Source organism: Bubalus kerabau, chromosome 3 (genome assembly GCF_029407905.1).
Source record: "Bubalus kerabau isolate K-KA32 ecotype Philippines breed swamp buffalo chromosome 3, PCC_UOA_SB_1v2, whole genome shotgun sequence".
NCBI lineage: Eukaryota > Metazoa > Chordata > Mammalia > Artiodactyla > Bovidae > Bubalus > Bubalus kerabau.
The window spans coordinates 100974021-100997519 of record NC_073626.1 but is presented as its reverse complement, the minus strand read 5'-3'; the positions used below and the strand labels follow the sequence as shown (position 1 = coordinate 100997519).

At 43.0% G+C, this 23499-nt stretch overlaps 1 protein-coding gene across 10 annotated transcripts in view; it reads left to right on the top strand.

The window, feature by feature from the left end:
- The window catches only part of KIF5C (kinesin family member 5C), a 162184-nt gene that overhangs the window by 18183 nt on the left and 120502 nt on the right, over positions 1-23499 (top strand). The window contains exon 1 of one of the 10 annotated variants that reach the window (XM_055572641.1): positions 18439-18540. The exons of the other annotated variants lie outside the window; for them this stretch is intronic. The gene's annotated coding sequence lies outside the window, so the exon portion shown is untranslated. Of the gene's footprint in view, positions 1-18438; positions 18541-23499 lie in introns of those variants that run through there. 10 annotated transcript variants of the gene reach the window in all.

The window sequence follows — 23499 nt, the reverse complement described above, 5'->3', positions numbered from 1 at the left end:
ATTTTCCAAAGGAAAAGATTGTTTTGTGTTGAATATCCAAACTATTATGTTCTATTCAGCTATTCAACTGTCAGAAGCAAAAAGGAAAGAAATTAGAGACTCATTAAGTACAGAAAATGATTGCTTTCAAACAATTTTCTCTTCTTCTAAAATGTAGAACCCACATGTAAAACACTCTTCTCTTGATTTGCAACTTACTAGTCTTACAAAGTCATTTTAATATGAACTGAAACCTGGTATCATAAAGAAAGAAGGGTCCAAGAAATTATAAATTGAAGACATTAATATAAATGGGCCATACTAAGAATTCCATTGATAGTCTTCAACCCTGGAAGGAAAGTATCTGTAATTTACCTAAATTGCCTTGAAAGGAAAAGAAATAAGAGACTTCCTTCCTTGGATGCCTGTTTCCTGGTATTTTCCTAGTAACCAGGTTATGGAGTGATTGAATTATTATTATTATCCCATAGCTGTTATTTTCATTTCAAAAGAGTGGGGTTAATTCCAGCTGAAGCTTACCTTTCAAGTAAGTTTATCCATAATACATTTAATAAATCAGTACTGAGCCATATGGTCTGGGCCCCCTACATTGGGAGTACAGAGTCTTAGCTACTGTATCACTAGGGAAGTCCCTAAAATTGCAATTTTTAACTTAGGGTAACTCTGTGATGTGAATGTCTGACTTTGGTGTCCCATAAGTCACTCTGGGGCTGCGTGCTTTAGGGAGAGGCGTGACTGGTGGGGAAAGCCTGGGGTTTGGGTCAGTAGAGATGAATTAGGCCTTGACTTTATTGCTCTGAGAGCATCATCTTGGGCGAATTGACCAATTTAACATGTCTGCAGTGAAATGGAGATGCTGAGAACCTGGTGGATGGGAGGGAAGGTGAAATGATACCATATGTGAGAGGATTTTGCACTCTGTACCCGCAGCCCCTACTCCTCACCCCCTCTGCATGTGGTCCATGGTGTGAAGTCCTTTTTCCTAGACCTCTCTTCTACCAGACATCCTGTCCAGTCCACATAGGAACAGAGACCTTCAGGCATCTCAGCGGTGAAAAGTCCTAGACTGAGCAGCTTTTTCCACTCTGAAAAAGCCAGAGTTTGTTAATTCCCCTGCAGCTGAGTAGGCTTGTTCAGCTTATATGTCCCTGTGACTTCAGTTCATGTCATTAAGATCACCACCACACCATTTGTTAGATACACAAGGTCCCGGAACCCTGTGAAATGAGTATCTCCTGAGACAATTCCCATCCTCTCTGTGGAAGGCAGAATAGTAACCCCCAAAGATGTCCATTTCCTAATCCCTGGAGCCTAAATGTTATGTTATATGACAAAGGAGAAGTAAGGTTGCAGATGGAACTGAGGGGGTTACTTAATCGACCTTAAAATAAGGAGATTGTTCTGGATTTTCCCTATGAGCCCAGTGTAAACAAAGGTCCTTAAATGGGGAAGAAAGATACAGAAGAGTCAGGACCAGACAGATCACATCTTGAGAGAGACTGGAGTGGACTCAGCTGGTCGTGGCTGCTTTGAAGGTGAAAGGAGAGCCTGAACCAAAGTATGCAGAAGGCCTCTAAGACCTGGAAAAGGCAAGAACACGGAGCCTTCAGGAAAGAAATGCAGCAGGAACCTTGCCATTTGCCCAGAGAGACCCACTGCAGACTTCTGACCCAGAGAGCTATAAGATGATAAAGCTATATTGTTTTAAGCCACTAACTTTGTGGTAATTTGGTACATCCCCAGTAGGAAATGAATATACTATCCCATTTTAAAGTTTTTTACAAACAAAATGCACATGTATTTGCCAGAAGTGAATGTAAGAAAAACAGTAATATTTGAAGGGCTTATTTTCATATTGACAGTAAAATATTCAACATTCAGAAGAAAATTTTACCTGAAATGGAGTTGTGTACAATCCTTCTAAAATAAAAGAATTATACTAGGTGCTTGCTGTATAGAATATTAATTAAATAGTATATTTTTCAGAATTCACAATTATTGACCTATATAATTTTTTTACAGAGAAACATTTTTAAAATTTTTTAAAAAAGATTCAGTGGCAAAGCATATTCAGCTATAGACTACCATTTCCCTTTATTTACGTTTCAAGACTTGTTGCTGCTTTTATTATTAAAAACTCTTTGCAGTTTCAGCTTTTGGATAATTAAAAATGGAAACCAGGTGAAGTAAAGTAAATTAAAAGGGATTTATTTTATTCTCTTGAATGAGAACATCGTGGACATGCATGTGCTTTGCACTGAAATGTTCGATAATTAATATCCACTTACCTACAGGCTCCTTAAAAACTAGTTCAGTGTATTTCCTCAGCCAGGTCATGGGAATCTCTTCCTCCTGAATTCTTTGAGGTTGGGTCTCCCTATCTCCCCTGCAGCCTCGTGTATAGCTTCTGCTTTCATGGCTCAGTGTAGGATGCCCCAGGGCACCGAGGCAGGAGGATGACTTCGGATCCCATCAAAGAACAAGTGAGCTTTACAGCCATTCATCCTGCCCTACTTCACGCTTGGCTCAAACCAACACAGAAACAATTAAGGTTGGTAGCTGCCCTAGAATCTGGCTGCACAGTCAGCTTTATTGAACCATTTTTCTACTCTTCAGGTACCTTGTTTGATTATTCCTTGGAAAGCTATTCTGCTGATTTTGTGGTTTTTCCCATTTGCCTTCTCTGCAGCTCAATTTTCAGTATTCCCCAAAGATCTCTCTATTTTGACAATACCTTCTACTTCTCAGACCTCAAAGCAGATGGTTTTCCTGATAATTTATCTCCCCTCATTCTTAAACCCACATCATTGTGGACACTCTTTGTCCAATACCCTGCCTAGATTCTCCGTTCTCCATTTAAAGTTTACAGTCCAGTGATCTAGTGATGCAGAGAGTGCCTTATCTGGAATATTTCATGCTCATCCTGAGGAAAACCTCTGATTTGTTTTCAAAACCTTGGAAACCAATTTTGAAAATGTCCCCCATTTTTTCTTTCTTCAGCAAAGCAGGCAGCTGACACAGTGGCCCCTCCCTGTCTGCCAGCAGAATCCTGTGAGGGGCCCTTCCCCATCACAGGGCTGACCCACCTCTGCCTCTTTACAAGCGTCCTGCCTCCTCTCTGACAGTTACTTTAATTGTGAAGTTTGCATTCAGTCATTTCCATAGCAACAGTGATCAGGGAATTGATAGTTTTACTTTGTAATTACAACCTGCCTTGGGGAAAGGGTTTAACAGATATCTAGTTGGTGCTTTCTCAGTAGACACTGGCGAGACATTGGTGACAAAGAAGGGAGCTCATGCTTACAGACCAGGGGAGAAAGATCATTTCAGTGGCTATGATGGCGCAGGGTTGGAGGGCAGGTACAGGTGTGGGAGCACAGAGAAAGGCACTTAGCTCTTGAAATTCATCTCTTGTCTCTTAACAGAAGCACAATATCTTATGATTGTTATGACATGGATGCAAAAACATTGCATTGCAGTTACAGAAATCAAAACTGGCGGTTATGAGGTAGGCTTAACTAGAAAGGAACACAGTGCAGGTGACCTATTATTTTGTTTTAAGTGATGGTTACACGAGGGAACATGATTGTCAGAATCAATTGGTGGAATATTGGAATATTTCAGATCTATGCATTTATTATATGTAAATTTAAAGTTTGTTGTAAGGCAGTGCTCTGTGTACTAATATATGGAAAGATCTTCAAGATGTATGAGGTGAAAAAAGCAAGGTGGTCCCACTATATTTCATGACACCTGGAGGGTATAAACATGCCCCAAATTAAAAAAAAAAGTGAGGTGGATACAGGTGTAGATCACACACCACCTTTTAAGGCATAAAGAGGGAAAACTAAGAATCCATGTTTGTCTGCTGCTTGGTGAACAAGAACTCAGGAAGCCAGGTGGGGAGCTGGTAGCAGTGGCTGACCTGAGAGGTGAGGAGGTGGAGAGCAGCTAGCATCTGGGGGGTGGAAGGCAGGGTTGTGAGGAAGATTTCTCACTGTACTATATGCCCTTTTGTGCTTTTTGGTGTTGGAACCATGTAAATATTTTTCTTATTCAAAAAAAAAAGAAAATGCATTGAAACAGAACTGAGAAGGTTTTAAACTGAGAAATAAATGGTTTCATTGTTCTTTATAGCAGGTTATTTACCAACTGAATGTTTTTAAGCAACTTTCAGTGCTACTTTGGCAGCTAGCCTGGGCATATGTCCCGCCTCCATGCCAGGCGCCCTGTAGCAGGCCCCTCTCTGCGTATTGCCCCATCCCAAGTCCGGTCCTGGGAACCTCTCCCCATCATTCTCTTTGGCTCCGAAGAGAAAACATTATTTACCATCTGGATAATGACTTATGTGAGATATGGCCTCAGTTAGTCTTTTTTTTTTTTTTTAAAAAAACACATTTACAGAGCTAGTATCTTCTACCGTATTCTATCTCTACTTGGAACAATACAAGCTTTGCCATCCCATGGACTGTAAGCCCACCAGGCTCCTTTGCCTATGGAATTCTCCAGGCAAGAATACTGGAGTGGGTTGCCATGCCCTCCTCTAGGGGATCTTCCCAACCCAGGGATCAAACCCCGGTCTCCTGCATTGCAGGCAGATTCTTTACTGTCTGAGCCACCAGGGAAGCCCCTAATTATAAACAAGGAATTCTTTTTAAACAACATTTCTGGCTTGAATTAGGTAGGGTCTTCTTGCCTCTCCTGTGGGTGGGCTGTGCATGGAGGTGGCCTCTTACTGAGCTCATTCTTTCTAACAGTTAGAATTGGGCCCGGACAGACAGAAATCCTGGCCCTCTTTCCTTACATTTCAATGGCCCCTGTCTTATATGAGGAGCCTCAGCAATACCTTCTCTGGTTGATAGGCCAGTGGGAGCGCCATTCACAGGCCTGGATTCCGCCTCGGCTGGTTTGTTTCATTTCTTCTGGTTTTGAGTTCTCCTCCCACTGGTCCTACAGGGGGCAAGACCAAGATAACTGCTAACTGCCAGAGTATCTTAATCAGAACCTTGCAGTCTTTGTTCCTTTATATGTCTTATCTTTCAAATGAAGATGCTGCTGGTTTTTCTTCTGGAAGCCTGGGGAAAATGAAAATATTTTTGGAGTGCTTATGTATTCTGACCAAAGACCTTATGAGAAAGAACATCTCACATGGCTTCTATCTATCATTGTTTGGATGTTCTGAACCTTCACCCCGAAACACACACAAGATGAAATCTGTGTACTTAGCTGTTTAGATATAAGTGTCTTATCAAAAGAACCTAAGTAAAAGTAGTTGTTGGCCCCTGCTGAGTTTTAGTTCCATGCATCAGGCTTGGGTTTCCTGCTTATACTGTCATCCCCAAAAAGGCAACGCCTGTGGACTGGCAGTGGAGCACTGGTTTGAGAATTGTGCTTGAGCTGTATTGAGCTCTGAGGGCAAGCATGCTGTGATTGATTAGTGATGTCTGCCATGGGAAAGAGATGGGACGCAGTTCAAGGGACAGGCATAGCTTGTTATTTTGTGTTTTGCAATAAACCACTTCACATCGTTGCATTTTTTTGCAAATTGAAGGTGTGTGACAAAGACCTTCTTGTGTCAAGCAGGTCTGTCAGTGCCATTTTTCCAATTTTCTCTGTCATGTTTTGGTAATTCTCCCAACATTTCAACCTTTTTCATCGTATTGAAATGTTTATGGTGACCTGTGATCAGTGATCTTTGATGTTACTATTGCAAAGAGATTATGGTTTACTGAAGGCTCAGATGATGGTTAGCATATTTTAGCAATATTTTAAAATTAAGGTATATACATTGTTTTTTTTAGATCAATGTTAGTGCACAGTTGGAAGACTTCACTGTAGTTTAAGCATAACTTACAGGCATTGAGAAACCAAAAAATTTGTGTGAGTCAACTTAATTGTGATCTTGCAGTTGCAGTAGCTGTGACATTGCTTTTTTGCGGTGGTCTGGGAATCCTGTGGGTCCTGTGGAAGCCAACCCACAGTATCTCGGAGCATGCCTATATTTGCCAAGCTTGCCTTTGTTGGCCCTGCCCTAGTTTTTTTTGTATCTTATATGGTGCCTAGTGCTTTTTACTAAGTGTGTGTTTGTGTTAGCCACTCAGTCATGTCCTACTCTTTATGACTTCATGGACTATAGCCCGCCAGGCTCCTCTGTCCATGGGATTCTCCAGGTAAGAATACTGGAGTATTTATTCTGTTCTCCAAGGAGTCTTCCCAACCTAGGGATTGAACCCGGTCTCCTGCCTTGCAGGAAAATTCTTTACTGTCTGAGCCACTTAATGGGCCAGTTTACTAAGTATATATTTAATAAATATTTGCTCATGTTACTTTTTTTTTTTTGAGTTTGCTTTTCTAGAAATATGATTATCCAAATAAACAAGTGTATCTGTGAGATCAGGGCGACTGACAGTGATACTTAAAGTGTTTAAGTAGCGCGATACAAGGAGCGAAGGCCTGGCTCTGTGCCCGTCTCCCTCCTTTTTTTTTTTTTTTTTTTTTTTTTTTAGGTATATAATATGCTTTTTATGAAATATATTTAGTATATAACATTATATGAGTTTATGGTGTATAACATATTTATTTGATACGTAAATACATGTATCATTGTAATATGGTTGCCATTGTAGCAATAGTTAGCACCTCTGTCATATTACATAATTATCATTTCTCTTTCATTGTGGTAGAAATAGTTAAGATCTAGTCCTTTTGTAAGTTTGATGATTATCATTCAATATTATTATTGTCTATATTCAATATTCTATATGTTAGGTCTCTAGGACTTATTTTTTTATTCTACTTTTTTTTTTTTTTTTTTTTTTAATTTTATTTTATTTTTAATCTTAACATAACTGTATTAGATTTGCCAAATATCAAAATGAATCCGCCACAGGTATACATGTGTTCCCCATCCTGAACCCTCCTCCCTCCTCCCTCCCCATTCCATCCCTCTGGGTCGTCCCAGTGCACCAGCCCCAAGCATCCAGTATCGTGCATCGAACCTGGACTGGCAACTCATTTCATACATGATATTTACATGTTTCAATGCCATTCTCCCAAATCTTCCCACCCTCTCCCTCTCCCTGATCTATACATCAGTGTCTCTTTTGCTGTCTCGTACACAGGGTTATTGTTACCATCTTTCTAAATTCCATATATATGCGTTAGTATACTGTATTGGTGTTTTTCTTTCTGGCTTACTTCACTCTGTATAATAGGCTCCAGTTTCATCCACCTCATTAGAACTGATTCAAATGTATTCTTTTTAATGGCTGAATAATACTCCATTGTGTATATGTACCACAGCTTTCTTATCCATTCATCTGCTGATGGACATCTAGGTTGCTTCCATGTCTCCCTCCTTAAATGAACCTTGGCTAAACTCCTTTGGTTCATAGTTTGAGCTCTGTGTGATAGATGTTGGCCATCTCCTCTAACAGCTCCTCAGCACATAATACATACTTATTACTGTTCATGACATCCCCAATGAGTGCTTTAAAATATTTCCAAGGCCTGTCAACCACATGTAGCTTACTATTTAAAGCAGTAGTATAAATGGCTAAATGTATTGACCGGATGTCATGTACCCAAGTAGCATTTCAAGTGTTTGCATGTATTAGCTCATTTAAAAAAAAAACACTTTTAATTTTATATTGGAGTATAGCAGATTAACAATGTTGTGATAATTTCAGGTGGACAGCAAATGGACTCAACCATATATATACGTGTATTCGTTCTCTCCCAAACTCCCTTCCCATCCGGTCTGCCATGTAACATTCAGCAGAATTCCCTGTGCTATACAGTAGTAGGTCCTTGTTGGTTATTCATTTTAAATATAGCAGTGTGTACACTGCGGATCCCAAACTCCCTAACTATCCTTTCCTCTCATCCTCCCCGCACCCCCACCCCCCCCCCCCCGGCAACTATAAGTTTATTCTGTAAGTCTGTGAGTTAGTTTCTGTTTGGTAAATAAGTTCATTTGTATCATTTGTTTTTAGAATCCATAGGTAAGGGGTGGCATACAATATTTCTCCTTCTCTGACTTACTTCATTAAGTATGACAATCTCTAGGTCCATCATTGTTGCTGCAGATGGCATTTTTCCATATATTAGCTCACTTAATCCTCACAAAGTCCTATGAAATAGTTATTTTTATCTTTCCAACTTGAACTCAGAGAGGTTAAGTAGCTTGCCCAAGGTCACACAGCTACTGAGTGGTAAAGCCAGGTTTTCAGCTTTAGGCAGTCTGATATAAACCTGTCTAAACAGGGAGGTGTGCTGAGCACTTGAGCAGGAGGCAGAGACCTGCATGTTCTTGGGAAATTTCTTCTCTGGGCCCTGACTTCCCCATGTATAAAATGCAAGGTTGTATGGGATGGCTAAGATCCCTCCAAGCTCTACCTTATTTGATTCTGAGTTACATACCAAAGATATCGTTGAGCCATGCTGGTGCATGCATCTGTGCTCAGTCGTGTCCAACTCTTTGCAACCCCACGGACTGTAGCCCTGCAGGCCCCTCTGTTTATGGGATTTCCCAGGCAAGAATACTGGAGGGGGTTGCCATTTCCTTCTCCAGGGGATCTTCCCAGCCCAGGGATCAAACCCACATCTCCTGCATTGGCAGGTGGATTCTTTACTGCTGAGCCACCCAGGAAGCCTCAAGCCATCCTACTACTCATCCTGAAATCTGACCAGTGTTCCCTGCATGTGTTGGAGATTCACAGACCGAAGTGAAGACTCGAACATTCTCCCCCCACACACCAGAATTATAGCTTGTCAAGTGTGAGAAACTTATTTTCCCAAACAATTAGAGGACACCAGTAATTATGTTTAATTCTATATTGAACAGTTTTCCTGTTGTGTCAGCCCATTGTCTTAATTGTGCTTAAGAGCAGCAGGCTGTTATTTTGAGGTTTGTGAAGTTTAAAAATGGCCTTGTGTCTGAGCATCGGGGAAGCAGAAGAGTTAAGAGCTTGGGCTGTGGAGTCAGACACACTTGGTACAAAGCTGGATCTGCCCCATATTGGAAATCTTTAGCAAATTTCTTAACTTCTTTAAATGTTGGTTCCTCACATTGGGGATAATAATGGCATCAAACTCATAGGGGTGTTGTGAAGATCACAGAGCATATATATGAGGTGCGTGGTGTGGCATTTGGCATGTAAATTTTTCAGATGTTGGCTGTCGTGTGGTTTCTTCTTGATTGATTAGATGCTGATGACGGGCAGTCTCTGGACACATTCCAGCCTCCAGCCCTGATGGATGGCCCTGTCTGGGGTAGATCTGGGCTCCAGCCAGGATGGATTGCTGGTGTTCTGCACTAGTTCTGACCTTTGAGGTGTTTGTTGCCTATCTTGTGTCAATTTTATGTCTATAATTTCATTCTCTAAGGACAAGTAGAATGGAGCTAAGAAATATGGTCAACTATTGGAGAAGTCACAATTGTAAGTCCCCTGAAGAGAACCATGGGGGAGAGTAAGAGCTAATCCTAGCTTTGAGTAGGGGGTGTTATCTGGGTAGCTGATAATTTTAAGCTGTACGCAGACATGACCTTAGAAGATATTGAATTACATAGTGAGAAGTTATTTCCCTTTCATTCCTCTTTCAATCCGTCTGATTCTATCAAAGAGAAAGCCTCAGTGTTGTACTATCCTTTAATCTCGAATACTTTGGAGTTTCAAATTGTAGTGAAAGGAAAAAGCAGGTCTTAGGTTTGGAGCCCCTGATGGGCAGTGGTATCTGGCTAGAATTCATTAATATGGCTTTACTTTCATTGTATTTTTTTTTACTGCTTTTTACTTATAGCACTTAATACTACTGTTTCACTTATAATAGTAGTATGAAAGTTTCATTGAAAGTGTATTTAAGGAAAGATGAATTGATTTAAAGAAACATGGTAAATTAAAAGTGAATGGGAAATTCCCTGGCTGTCCAATGGTTAAGACTTCACATGTTGGTACAGGTTTGATCCCTGATCAGGGAGCTAAGATCCCATATGCCTCACAGCCAGAAAACGGAAACATAAAACAGAAGCAATATTGTAACAAATTCAATAAAGACTTTAAAAATGGTCCACATCAAAAAAAACCTTAAAAAAATTTGAATGGGTAGTACATCACAAAAATTGTGATGCGTGCGTGCTCAATCATTTTCAGCTCTTTGTGACCCCATGAACTGTAGCCCCACCAGGCTCCTCTGTCCATGGAATTTTCCAGGCAAGAATACTAGAGTGGATTACCATTTCCTCCTCCAAAAAATTATGATGGTGGCACTCAAAGCTCTGAGTCGGGGAATGATGCTTTAGAGAGGGAAGGGGACAAAAACTTTACCCTAGGGCAGGCCAGCGTTTTGAAAGAAGTGAGAGGAACACCTAGAGAATGCAGAGCTGCAGGAGAAATCCTGCTGGAAGCGGGAGGCGGACACACGGGCAGACATTGCAGAGGGGGCTCTACAGTAATGACAGAAGCAGTGTAGCTGGGTTTGCCTGTGGGACAACGCAGAGGCCTCTGCTGGTACCCGTTTAGCACAGGGACCAGCATTGCTCGAGGAATGAATCAGAGGCAGCAAACAGGCAGTGTTTTCAGCTTTTTTTCTAAGAAGCTTGATATGTTGAGGTAGAAATAAGGTGGATGGGAGTATTTGTTTTAGAATAGTAAAGACATGGACGTGTTCTTAATGAATGGAAGAGGAGCTGGCAGAGACACATGTGGGAGGGGATAGTTGGAGCCAGGGCCAGGGATGCAGGAGGATGGGTTTCCCTAGGATGGAGGGAGGAAGAGCAAGACTTCCCCTGGGTGGGAGGGAAGGGGAGAGACAGAGGAGAGAGGCGGGAAGTTGCTTCTCCTTTCAGTAAATTCTGCAAGTAAATGCTAGCCAAGTCTTGATGTTGAGACTATTCAGCAGGAGAGGAGGGAAGAGAGCAAACAAGAGTGCCTAGGGGGAAGCAGGTGACTGTGGAAATGAAGACTGAGGCGATCTAGGCAAATACCCGCTCATTGATCTTTTGGAAGCACAGGGAGGAAGGGACTTTTCCCGCAGGGAGTCTTGATGCTCAGGGCATGATGTTGTTAGAAAACCGAGGGCAAAGCAAGTAGCAGCTGCTTTCCAGACCCATCAAAGAGAGATTAATCCAAAAGCCAGCCCTTTGGGGCTCTCTGGTGCTGTCTTATGAGGCTTCTTGAATTAGGAAGACCGGTAGAGAGGCCTGGGGTATACATCCAACTGTAGCCTCTCGGCCCAACTGGGGCCTCTCCTCAGGCTCTTTTAGAGTAAGAGCAGTGATTTCCTGTCATTTGAGGGCATCCGGAGATCCAGCCTGTAGTCTCCAGGCCGGAAGTCCCTGCCCTGTCTCAGATCTTTCCAACCTACTCAAGTGCTACTGCTTACCATTCACACTGAAAGTTTTGGCTGGCCTGGCTTTCCTTTTATTACAGCATTGCCCACGGTCCCAGAAATGGAATCGATGTGGTAAAGTCATTCTTGTTCACCAGCATGAAAAGTAAAGCTTTCCAGGCAGCTCAGATGGTAACTTTGAGAATCACTATCCATTTGCGTTTTCCAGAGAAGTGTGTCAGAGACAGAGGAGATGGGGTAAGGCCTGGCTGCTTCCCTCCAGAGAGTTGCCATTCAACTGGGAGAGAAAACACACATTCTCAAAAGAAGAAGCAAATAAACAGAGAAAAAGACTTCTCAGCAGGTGGGATATGAAATGGCCCTTGAAGAAAGAGTAGGATTAAGAGGAAGCATTTGCAGTTTGACAATTAAAGGGACACCATAGCTTGCCAGTGTCCATCGAGACCCCACTGGCTGGACATTCAGACTTCACCTGTCAGGCTGAGGGTGAAAGTCTTTTCTTCTCCCCTCAAGGGAGATGGAGAGCAGCTGTCTCAATTTATTTGAAAAATATCTTAAATATGCTATCACGAATCACTCTCTAGGATTTCTCTCCTCCAGACAAAATAAAGCTTGGTCCATCAATCCCCACTTTTATATTTCGAATCCCTTAGTCACAGGAGATGGGTTAAGAGTATGGTCCTGGTTCCATTCCACACTTACTCACTGGACAGCCTTGCACAGGTCATTTCCACTGTAAGCCTCGCTTTTTCTAACTGTGAATCAGGCATTCGAATATTCTCTACTCCCTGGGGCCATCCTGGGATTCACGGAGATGATTTCTGCCCTCCGTGGTGCTGTGGCTCCAACAGCTGAGAAGCGTCCTGTCTTTCTACCCTTCCCAGCAGCACTCTTAGGATCAGTCCCAACTGTCTGGAGAGGTGCTGCTTGCCCTGCAACATTCTGAAGACTGATTAAAATAGAAAAGGACTACTTTGTCTGAGACTTCACATTTTTAAGCTGACAATTTTTTTTTTATTAGAACTCCTACAGAATAATAAAATGGAATGAATCTGTGAAGCTGTCTACCTAATGAGGCCAGTGTGACACCAAGTCCCTGAAAATATCAGCCAGATCTCCAGTATCAGTTTAACTTTAGCATTCATGGAGTTTAAAGGACCTCAGAGAGGAAAACCCCTTTCCTTGCAGGCTGTTTTGCCTCCCCAGTCAGAGCCTGGACTCTTGGTTCTTATGGACTGTGTCTTTGTCACTGTTGGCCTGCTAAGATTTGGCAGGTTGCCTGACACAAGAGAACATCAACAATTGTATGTTAAATAAATAAACAAAAGAATTTTTAAATTAGAAAAGTTTGGAAAAAAGTGAAGGAAATGGAAGTCAAGGAGTAGAACCCAGAGTAGTTTCAGGAATGAGTGTTATTAACTCATGGTCACTCCAGATGCTTTGAAGTTCATTCTCCCCACAGTGAAGTCTCTGGATTCTGTATGCAGAGGAGCATGGGCAATGGGGTCAGGCAGACCTGGGCTTGATTATGGATCTGCCATGTCTCAGTTGAGTGGTGTTAGGGAATCTGCTGCCCCTGTCATGTGGGGCTATGTGTGATAGCGTTTCTTCCGTGGGATTGTTGTGGGCATGAGAGACGTTGACTTGCGGTACGTGGTACCTCAGGCTTTATTCTCACCTTGATTTCTGGACTGTTTGGATAATGACTTCAGTTAGCATGCTTGAACTTTGAGGCTGAAGGAGGAGAGGCAATCTCTGAGGAGTGTTCTGACAATAAGGATGAATAAGGCCTTCCTGGCCTGGGCAGCCTTGATGTTTGGTTGACTTTAAGTGACCTGAGGTCTCTGACTCTTGTATCGAGATCATTGTATCCGACTCTTGGACATTTGCAAGAATCCATCCAGTGGTTCTTTGTCATCAATGCTTGCAACATGCATTTCACCCTCGCCCCCAACCCACCTTCTTTCTTTCTCCATTGCCCACTCCACCCAAGCTGTCCTCTTTCTTCGTGGACTTCTAAAAGACCTCTTAAGTGGTCTTCATGTTTTCTTTACTTCTCATTGCCTCCACAAACACCAAGTCCCTACAGAGCATACAAAGTCATATTTTTAAAGGAAAACGAAAGTGTTCGTTGCTCAGTTGTGTCTGACTCTCTGTGACCCCATGGACTATAACCCTCCAGGCCCCTAGAATTATCCAGGCAGGAATACTGGAGTGAGTTGTCATTCCCTTCTCCAGTGATTCTTCCCGACCCAGGGATTCAACCCGCGTCTCACACATTGCCAGCAGATTCTTCACCGTCTGCGCCATAAAAGCAAAAGTCAAATCAGGCCATTCCTTTGCTTAAGAGTGCATTAAAAGGTATGATAATCCTTAGGTGCATCCATGTTACTACAAATGGCATGCTTTTGCTTTTTTTGTGGCTAAGTAGTATTCCATTGTATATATGTGCCACATCTTTATCCATTTGTCTCTCAATAGACATTTATGTTGTTTCATATCTTAGCTGTTGTGAATAGTGCTGCTATGAACATAGAAATGCATGTACTTTTTTTGAATTAAACCGCAATGGAAAAGAATATAAGCAAAGAATGTATATAACTGAGTCACTTTGCTGTACAGCAGAAATTAGCACAACATTGCAAATCAACTATGTATATGTGCTCAGTCATGTGTGACTTTTTTAGGACCCCCTGGACTGTAGCCCCCAGGCTCCTCTACCCATGGAATTTTCCAGGCAAGAATACTGGAGTAGGTTGCCATTTCCTACTCCACGGGATCTTCCCAATCCAGGGATTGATCCCATGTCTCTTGCATCTCCTGCATTGGCAGGTGGATTCTTTACCACTGCACTACCTGAGAAGTCCTTAACTATATAGCAATTAAAAAAAAGAGTACATTACAAGGATGCATGACTGGCTTTCTAGCACCTACCCTCTTCATGGCTCTTTCCCATCATCTCATGCCACCCTGCTCTTTGCCCTGCAAATACATCAGCCCACTTTCCAATAAGCCCAGTGCTTCCTAACTCAAGGCTGCACTGTCTTGGTTGCCTCTGCCTGGAGTACCCTGCCTGTTGCCCTTCCTGTGGCTGGCAAGCCTTCAAGCCCCCATTCTCTGTCACATGCTCCATGCCATGGTCCTGACCCTCTGTATTTCTATCCCATCAGAACACCAGCAGAATTGATCTCTGTTATGATCTCACTGCTTATAGACTGTTTCTTCCCACTCTGTTTGAATAAAAGCTTCCCTGGTAGCTCACACGGTAAAGAATCTGCCAGTAGTGCAGGAGACCCGGGTTCAATCCCTGGGTCAGGAAGATCCCCTGGAGAAGGGAATGACTATCCACTCCAGTATTCTTGCCTGGAGAATTCTAGAGGAGCCTGGCAAGCAACAGTCCATGGGGTTGCAAGGAGCTGGACATGACTGAGTAACTAACACTTTCAAAGGCAGGGAACCCATATCTTATCACCACTGAATTCCCAGTGTCTAGAACAGTGCCTGGCACATGAAGGAGTCTATTAATATTTGTTGAATAACGTGGTAAGAAGAGGAACTCTAGGTTGGTAACACTATACAAAATATATCCAGCTGTGTGATGCTATTGAGGGGAATCTGAGAGGGGAGTCTCAGTGCTTGTGGGTATAAGAGAAAATAATGTTTCTGTCCTCATAAGGGACAGGAACCATCTCTGATGCAGAAACACTGTTGGACTATGATGGTATGTAGGTGAATTAGGTGGATCTTTGTGGTCCTGAATCTGGAATGGGGGAAAGTCATGAGCTCTGAAATCCCACCCCCCTCCTTCTGCTCCTTACTAGCTGTGTGATTGTTCCCGATTATCTCTGGACTCTGATTTTCCCATCTATAACATGGGACAGTAATACCAGCCTCCCTCCATTGCTATGGAGATTAGAGATAGTCTATGTCTGGCACATGCAGCTACTCAATAAATGGCAGCTTTTATTTTGGGGGAAAATTTAAAAATTTTAGTAATTCAAGACGTGACATCTGAAATCCAAATTAAACAGCTATTAAACACTTTTAATAATTATCATAAATACTACAGGGAATCCAAAGATGGGTAAGATAGAAAAATTGTCCTTTAATAACTAAAAAATATATGAAAGGGTAATATTAGTCATTATGCTGATAACAAATATGTGTACAATACTTTGCAATTCATAAAGTGGTTTCGTCTGCTTTTTATTAATTGCTTCTCACTGACACTGTGTGCAAATGGAATACAGGCTTTGTGACCCTGTGCAAGGCAGGGACTTCTCTGAATCTGACCTTGTCACTTACAAAATTCAAAGAGTGATAGTTATTTTAGAGAGTAATTGTGCAAAATCTGTGATGACCCAGGCAAAACATAGAGTCTGGCAGGTGAGAGTCACTCAAATAAATTTCTCACCCTAATCTCTGACCTGGATCCTGTTTTCTTATAACATAGCGCTTCCAGGTAACTGATATGAAGGAGCTTGTGATCAGAGATTAGAGTCTTCCTGGAAGCATATCAAAGTGTCATAGAAGTTCAAAGAAGCAATGAATGAGAGAGAGAGAGGGAGAGAGATGAAATAAGAGAGAGCAAGCATCTATTCGAGAGGCTCAAGAAAAGGCTTTATGTTGGGAGAGATAACATTGGTATGAGGTAGAGAGAACAGGTTGTGCTTTGACAGATATCAAGGTGAAGGGTATCAAGTTCCCAGTTGGAGGGAACAGTTACAGCAGTGAGGCGTATGCAGGAGGCGTATGCAGCAAGTTGCTGTGAGCGCATTGCTGGTATGGAGTAGGGACGGACCCACCGTGAGGTGGTTCTGCATTTTGCCTGGGTCATCACAGGAGGAGGGGTGTGGGCAGGGAGAATAAAGTGTTGGGAGACTGCTGTTTAAATCCTGCCTTGTTTGTGGCCAGCTAGCCCTTCCAGTACCTTCAGTTCAGTTCAGTTCAATTCAGTCACTCAGTCGTGTCCGACTCTTTGCGACCCCGTGAATCGCAGCACGCCAGGCCTCCCTGTCCGTTACCAACTCCCGGAGTTCACCCAGACCCACGTCCATCGAGTCAGTGATGCCATCCATCCATCTCATCCTCTGTTGTTCCCTTCTCCTCCTGCCCCCAATCCCTCCCAGCATCAGAGTCTTTTCCAATGAGTCAACTCTTCGCATGAGGTGGCCAAAGTCCTGGAGTTTCAGCTTTAGCATCATTCCTTCCAAAGAAATCCCAGGGCTGATCTCCTTCAGATTGGACTGGTTGGATCTCCTTGCAGTCCAGGGACTCTCAAGAGTCTTCTCCAATACCACAGTTCAAAAGCATCAATTCTTTGGTGCTCAGCTTTCTTCACAGTCCAACTCTCACATCCATACATGACCACAGGAAAAACCATAGCCTTGACTAGACGAACCTTTGTTGGCAAGGTAATGTCTCTGCTTTTGAGTACTGGCAAATATGATGTCCTATCCTCCAAGTAAAATTTTAAAATCTTTTGAAAGATGCAAGGCTTCTGTGTCCTTTGCACTTAAAACAACTTCTTTTAGATATACTGATTACAAAATCGTGGCTGAATTCAGCAACACTAAATCTTTAAAACAAGTACATTTTGGGGGCACGTCCCAAGAACCCCATGGGCTAACTGGGTAAGTCTGCCTCTTTGGGTCAGACTCCCCTTCTCCTGGATGAGGATATGGTCTCATTGGACTGAGACGCATGAGCCTCATGCAGCCTGAGTCGTAGCCCATCCGTTCTAGACTTTGCTGGCTGTGGAAGAGCTAGTTAAGTCTGCACAGAGCAGCTCACCTTTATAGTGGTAGTGCTGTCTACTCACACGGGGCTGGCACCCTAGACTCAAACCGTGACATAGTTACCCTGAACTTAACAACTATTGCTGGTTTGGATTAATGTAATTATTCTATTTTATGCCACATTTTTTTCTCCTGTAATGTATGGGAGTCATTTTTTCAGTACTATGTAAAAGAAGCCATTGCTTTTACATATTGGGTTATACTGTGTCATGTCCTAAACCCAACTGTGTGGAATTCTTAGAAAATCTATAGTTGAAGGTTAAATATGTTCTTGGAGGATCAGTGACAGGATGCAATATGGTGTTATGGGTGGAAGGCTTGGCTGGGAACCAGACATTCTGGATCCTAGTCTCGGCTCAAATTGTTGGTTTGCACATGATCTTGGGAAGTTATTCTCCAGAAAGGGAAGCTAATATTCCCGTTCAGCCTCCAAAATCACGAGGAACAAATAGAGAAAAGGGACCCAAACATACCATAAAAGCAAAATTGCCATCTAATACATGAAGTGAAGTGAAGTGAAGTCGCTCAGTCGTGTCTGACTCTTTGCGACCCCATGGATTGTAGCCCACCAGGCTCCTAGTTCCATGGGATTTTCCAGGCATGAATACTGGAGTGGGTTGCCGTTTCTTTCTCCAGGGGATCTTCCTGACCCAGGGATCGAACCCGGGTCTCCCGCATTGTAGGCAGACGCTTTACCGTCTGAGCTACCAGAATCATAATTATATAAGCTGTTTCTGAAGAGTGAAAAATGAGTAGAATGCTAATTTCTAGTAAATATTTGCAGTGCCTATTTGTCAGAAGCCTCTGCATGTACTGTTAACCAAGGGAAGGTTTGGGGAAAAGTTTTGTTTCATTTTTTAGGTAAAGGGAACAGAACATACGTGTGTTACCATGTGGCTTCCATGTTGTTGGGGGTGTCACCTGGAGCCCTGGTTTCCCTGGGGGAGGTCTGCAGAGGGGCAGTTCCTGGATTGCCCAGTGCTTTGCCCAGTAGGCTGCTCCCAGGGCAACATGCCCCAGTAAGAAGGCTCCCAGTCATTTTTACTCTCTTCTATTTGGCAAAACAATACCTTCAGTGAAATAGCTTTTCACCTCTTCTCCAGTGAGAAAGGTTTGGTTTTTCTTTTTTTCTTCAGAATTGACTTGTCAGAAAACCACATCTCCTGAAATAACCATAGCAACAGTTTTATTCAAGAATGTTGAACTCAACTCCCAGTTTAAAGATTATGTTCTCTCATGCTGTATGTATCAAGACAGAAGCCACCCTTACGGGGAAAATTTCCAGAACCTCTGTGATCTTCAATATTATTACAGTGAGCCAGTTGGAATGGCTCTGGAGCTGGAATGAGCCAGTCTCTTACTTTGCAGAGAGGAGGAGACCCGGAAAATAGAGGTAAATTGTTTAAGGTGACAGAGTGTGTGGGTGTGAGGTCTGGGAGTAGAACAAGTTCCTCTGACTCTCTCCTAAACTGTCCATGTTGGTAGACGAGGGTACAGAACAGTGAGTGGAGACTGAGGGGAGTTCATTGTATTTCAATATGAAATAAAAATCACATACAAATAAGCATCTTACTTTTGAAACACAGACTTCATTAATTTTTCTAACAAAAGTAACACTTCTGTCTTCATGTTTTCCTTTAGCCAGACAATAATTCTGAATTTCTTCATTATCAAGTGGGCAGTTTGCCTTCCCAGAGTGTTTTTTTTTTTTTTTTTTTTTCATAGCTGTCTGCGATCTTGACAAGGCTTGTGTGTCCACCCAGCAGGACTTTGGGTTGAAAGGAAAGAACCGAGGCTGGTTTCCTGCAGGAGGAAGGCTTACAAGATCCACACTTGTGTGTTGCCTTTGTTCATTCTCAAGACTTGCAGAGGTTGGCATTGCCTTGGCAGCTCTGGTGGAAGCCGATTGCTGCTTGGTGGATGTCAGTTTTATGGCAGCCTCTCCTGGGAACAGCCCTGGCTTTGGCCAGAACTGGCACCAGTCACCTTCCTTGGGGCACAGAGCCAATGTGGGGCAGGAGATGAGAATGTCTGGGCCCAGCTCTGGTTTAGCATTTTATACTCAGTCACAGAATCATCCCAGCACAGATAGGGCAGGCGATGGAGTGGTGGGGAGAAGATGGAGCTGGAGGGTTCAGCTGATAGGAGAAGTCCAACTGAATGGCTTCAGGGTCTCCCTGTGAGGCTACATTTACAGGTTAGTGGATCCAACTAATGTAACGGTGGTTATATAGGGTTTATCGGTGATGGGAGAGAGCTGGTCACTGCTGGGTATGGGATGCTTCTGTGCAGTGGGGTTTCTTTCTGCTTTGGGAATTTGCTAGTTCCAGAGACTTAGGAAGGTAGGGGATGGGGTAAAGAGGAGTAAAGGGATGCAGAAAGAGGGTAACTCCATGGCTGTTAAAACCTTGGAGGTCAGGGATGAGAATGGTTAGTAACAAGTGACATTTCTGATATGCTGGAGAGAGATTGGGTTGGCCAGGAAGTTTGAGTTTTGCTGTAAGATGGTGCAGGGAAAAACCCTGAACAAACTTTTTGGCCTACCCAACACAGTGAGTATAAATCGCCTCCCTCCCTTCAGCCCCCCAGCACCACAGGGCATTCCACGGTGTCCTAGGACCCTGGGTGCTCGCCTGCGGGTATTAGTCATCGTCATCAGCAGCAGACTGGTACTGAGTGCCTACTTTATACCATCATGTGCAAGGCGCTCTGCTAGGTCAGGGCCTTCGGGAGCTTGGAGCCCTCCTTCGTGTAAGTGAGAAATTGGGAATCCTCCGGGCACCCCATGGGCCCAAGGTTTGGCAAGTGACCAGCACCCTTTGATGAAGAAAAAGATTCTTTTTCTAGGATAGTGTCCCAAGCCCACGGCTTGTTAAATTTTGATAAGCATTTCAGTTTCCACTCACCCTCCTGTCTGGACATGAAGCAAACGTGATGGCTCCGTATTTAACAGTGACTCAACAAACCCACAATCTCTTAGGGACACACTTACTGAATGAAGGAGCAGAACGTCTGGGATTTCGCCTTACCTTGCGCCTTCCCAGAAGCAAACACAGAGAAGGGATTCCAGTGCACATTTCTATGGGAGGTGACTCCTGGACGCACCGAAGAATGGAGAACTAAGGCAAGGAAGAGAAGGAAACCAACAGAGAGCGTGTCATCACGCAGGTTACCACTATGGACGATGCGAGTTCCACCCCAGTGGGGGCTCTGGGAGCCAGTGTGGAATACTTGCCTCAGAGTCACCCCACCTCCACTGGTACCTCTGGGTGAGGGAGCTGAAGCCCCAACTCCTGTCAGTCAGTCATTGACTGAGGACTGCTGGGCTGCTGCTGGGGAGGCCTCTGGCCTGCCACAGGTGACAGAGAGGGCTCTGAGCCAGAAAAGTCCTCAGGCAGAGACACAGGTGCTGGAGGTTGGGCCAGCGTGCGTAGAGATGAAGAAGACTGTGAGGATGCTGTCAGGACCGTGGATGCATCTGCTTTAGGCTTGCAGTTGGTAAAATCACAGACGTTTCCTGGAGGCTCCAGAGCTGTGATCGCAAAGCTGGCATCTCCAAGTGCCTGCACCAGACTCAGCTCCTCCCCTTCCCTGAAAAGTCTCTGCGGCTGAACATGGAAATTCTATTTATTTTTAAAGAGTGTAGAGGGTGGCCTTAGAACAGAGTAATATTTTTGAGGGATATCCCCACCCTGGAAATTAAGGGGCCTCAGAGTTCTGCAGGTGCAGAGCTCACGAGTGGCAGACCTGGGGGATTGGGTGCCCAAGGTGTCATTTGGCACTTGGCTGTGGTAAGGGCACCAGCACGCCAAGCCTTGGAGTTACTACATTGTAATTGTCACATATTGCCATCCCTTCCTTCAAAGGGTCATTGCTCAGTAGTTTTGCAATACAAATGCCCAGTGTAAATGGACTCAGGCTTTTACAGGATAGCGCTGACCATGTCTTGAGCGTCTGCTGTAACAGCAGGCGTATCACCGGATCCTTTCCTGCACGAGCATCTGATCCTCACAGGAGGCCTGAATTGTGGATATTATTGGCTTCGTTTTACAGATGAGGAAACTGAGCTTCAGAGAAATGGGAGCTATATTGAAGAGTATTTGGCTTCATGTCCACCTTTTGGCAGTCTGCTTTCTTGGGCAACATTCAGCATAGGCTTCTGGAGTGAGAAGTAGAGAACCTCTATTCTAAATCTTTTTATAAATCCCTTCCTCCTGGTCCACTGTTCTCTTTCTTAAAGCATGTGGATGTGTACAACTTATAGGTTTCATAAAATGATTCTTTCATCCTGGGTCATTGTATAAATGCTAAGATACCAGCAAAACAATGTGTTATAATGCCTGGGAACACCTCTGTATCCATAATATATATTGAAATCATGTGTCAATTTAAAAACTTATCCTCATGTTACTAAGAAACACTGCTGCATGCCCACTAGAATGGCTATAATAAAGAAAACATAATTACAAGTGTTGGCATGGCTGTGGAGAAATTGGAACCCTGATATGCTGCTGGTATGAATGTAAAATGGCAAACAATTTGGAAAATAATTTGTCAGTTCTTCAAAAAGTTAAGCATAGAGTTATTGTATCACTTAGAAATTCTACTCCTAGTTATATACCCAGGAGAAATAAAAATAAATGTACACATAAAAACCTCCCATGAATGTTTATAGTGGGACTCATAATAACCAAAAACTAGAAACAACTCAATGTCCATCAGTAGGTGAATGCATTCATAAAATGCATACAATGGAATTTTATTCAGTCTTGAAAGTGAATGAAGTGATTCATGAGACAACATGGATGAACCTTGAAAACATTGTATTTGAAAGAAACTTGTCACAAAAAGCTACATATTATATATATATATATATATATATATATATATATATATATATAATTCCAGAACAGGCAAATCTGTAAGGACAGAAATAGGTTAGTGGTTGCTTAGCTGCTGTTGTTCAGTCCCTCAGTGGTGTCCAGCTCTTTGCAGCACGCCAGGCCTCCCTGTCCATCACCATCTCTTGGACCTTGCTCAAACTCATGTCCATTGAGTCGGTGATGCCATACAAACGTGTCATCCTCTGTCATCTCCTTCTCCTCCCGCCTTCAATCTTTCCCAGCATCAGGGTCTTTTCAAATGAGTTGGTTAGTATCGGAGCTTCAGCTTCAGCATCAATCCTTTCAGTGAATATTCAGGACTGATTTCCTTTAGGATTGACTGGTTGGATCTCCTTGCAGTCCAAGGGACTCTCAAGAGTCTAACACCACAGTTCAAAAGCAGCAGTTCTTCAGTGCTCAGCCTTCTTTATGGTCCAACACTCACATCCATACATGACTAATGGAAAAACCATAGATTTGACTATACAGACCTTTGTCAGCAAAGTGATATCTCTGTGTTTTAATATGCTGCTAGGCTTGTCATAACTTTTCTTCCAAGGAGCAAGCATCTTTTAATTTCATGACTGCAGTCACCATTTGCAGTGATTTTGGAGTCCAAGAAAATAAAATCTGTCATCACTGTTTCCACTGTTTCCCCATCTATTTACCATGAAGTGATGAGACTGGGTGTCATGATCTTAGTGTTTTGAATGTTGAGTTTTAAGCCAGCTTTTCCACTCTTCTCTTTTCAACCCTCATCAAGAGGCTCTTTAGTTCCTCTTCGCTTTCTGCCATAAGGGTGGTGTCATCTGCATATCTGAGGTTATTGATATTTCTCCTGGCAATCTTGATTCCAGCTTGTGCTTCTTCCAGCCCAGCATTTCACATGATGTACTCTGCATATAAGTTAAATAAACAGAGTGACAATATACAGACTTGACGTACTCCTTTCCCAATTTTGAACCAGTCCATTTTTCCATGCCTGGTTCTAACTGTTGCTTTTTGACCTGCATACAGGTTTTGTCGGAGACAGGTAAGGTGGTCTGGTATTCCCATCTCTTTAAGAATTTTCCACAGTTTGTTGTGAGCCACATAGTCAAAAGCTTTAGCACAGTCATGAAGCGGAAGTAGGTGTTTTTCTGAAATTCTCTTGCTTTTTCTATGATCCAGTGGATGTTGGCAATTTGATCTCTTGTTCCTCTGCCTTTTCTAAATCCAGCTTGAATATATGGAGGGTCTCGGTTCATGTACTGTTGAAGCCTAGCTTGGATAATTTTGGCATTACTTTGCTAGCATGTGAGATGAGTGCAGTTGTACTTAGTTTGAACATGCTTCGGCACTGCCTGTCTTTGGGATTGGAACGAAACCTTACCTTTTCCAGTCCTGTGGCCACTGCTGAGTTTTTCAAATTTGCTGGCATATTGAATGCAGCACTTTCACAGCATCATCTTTTAGGATTTGAAATAGCT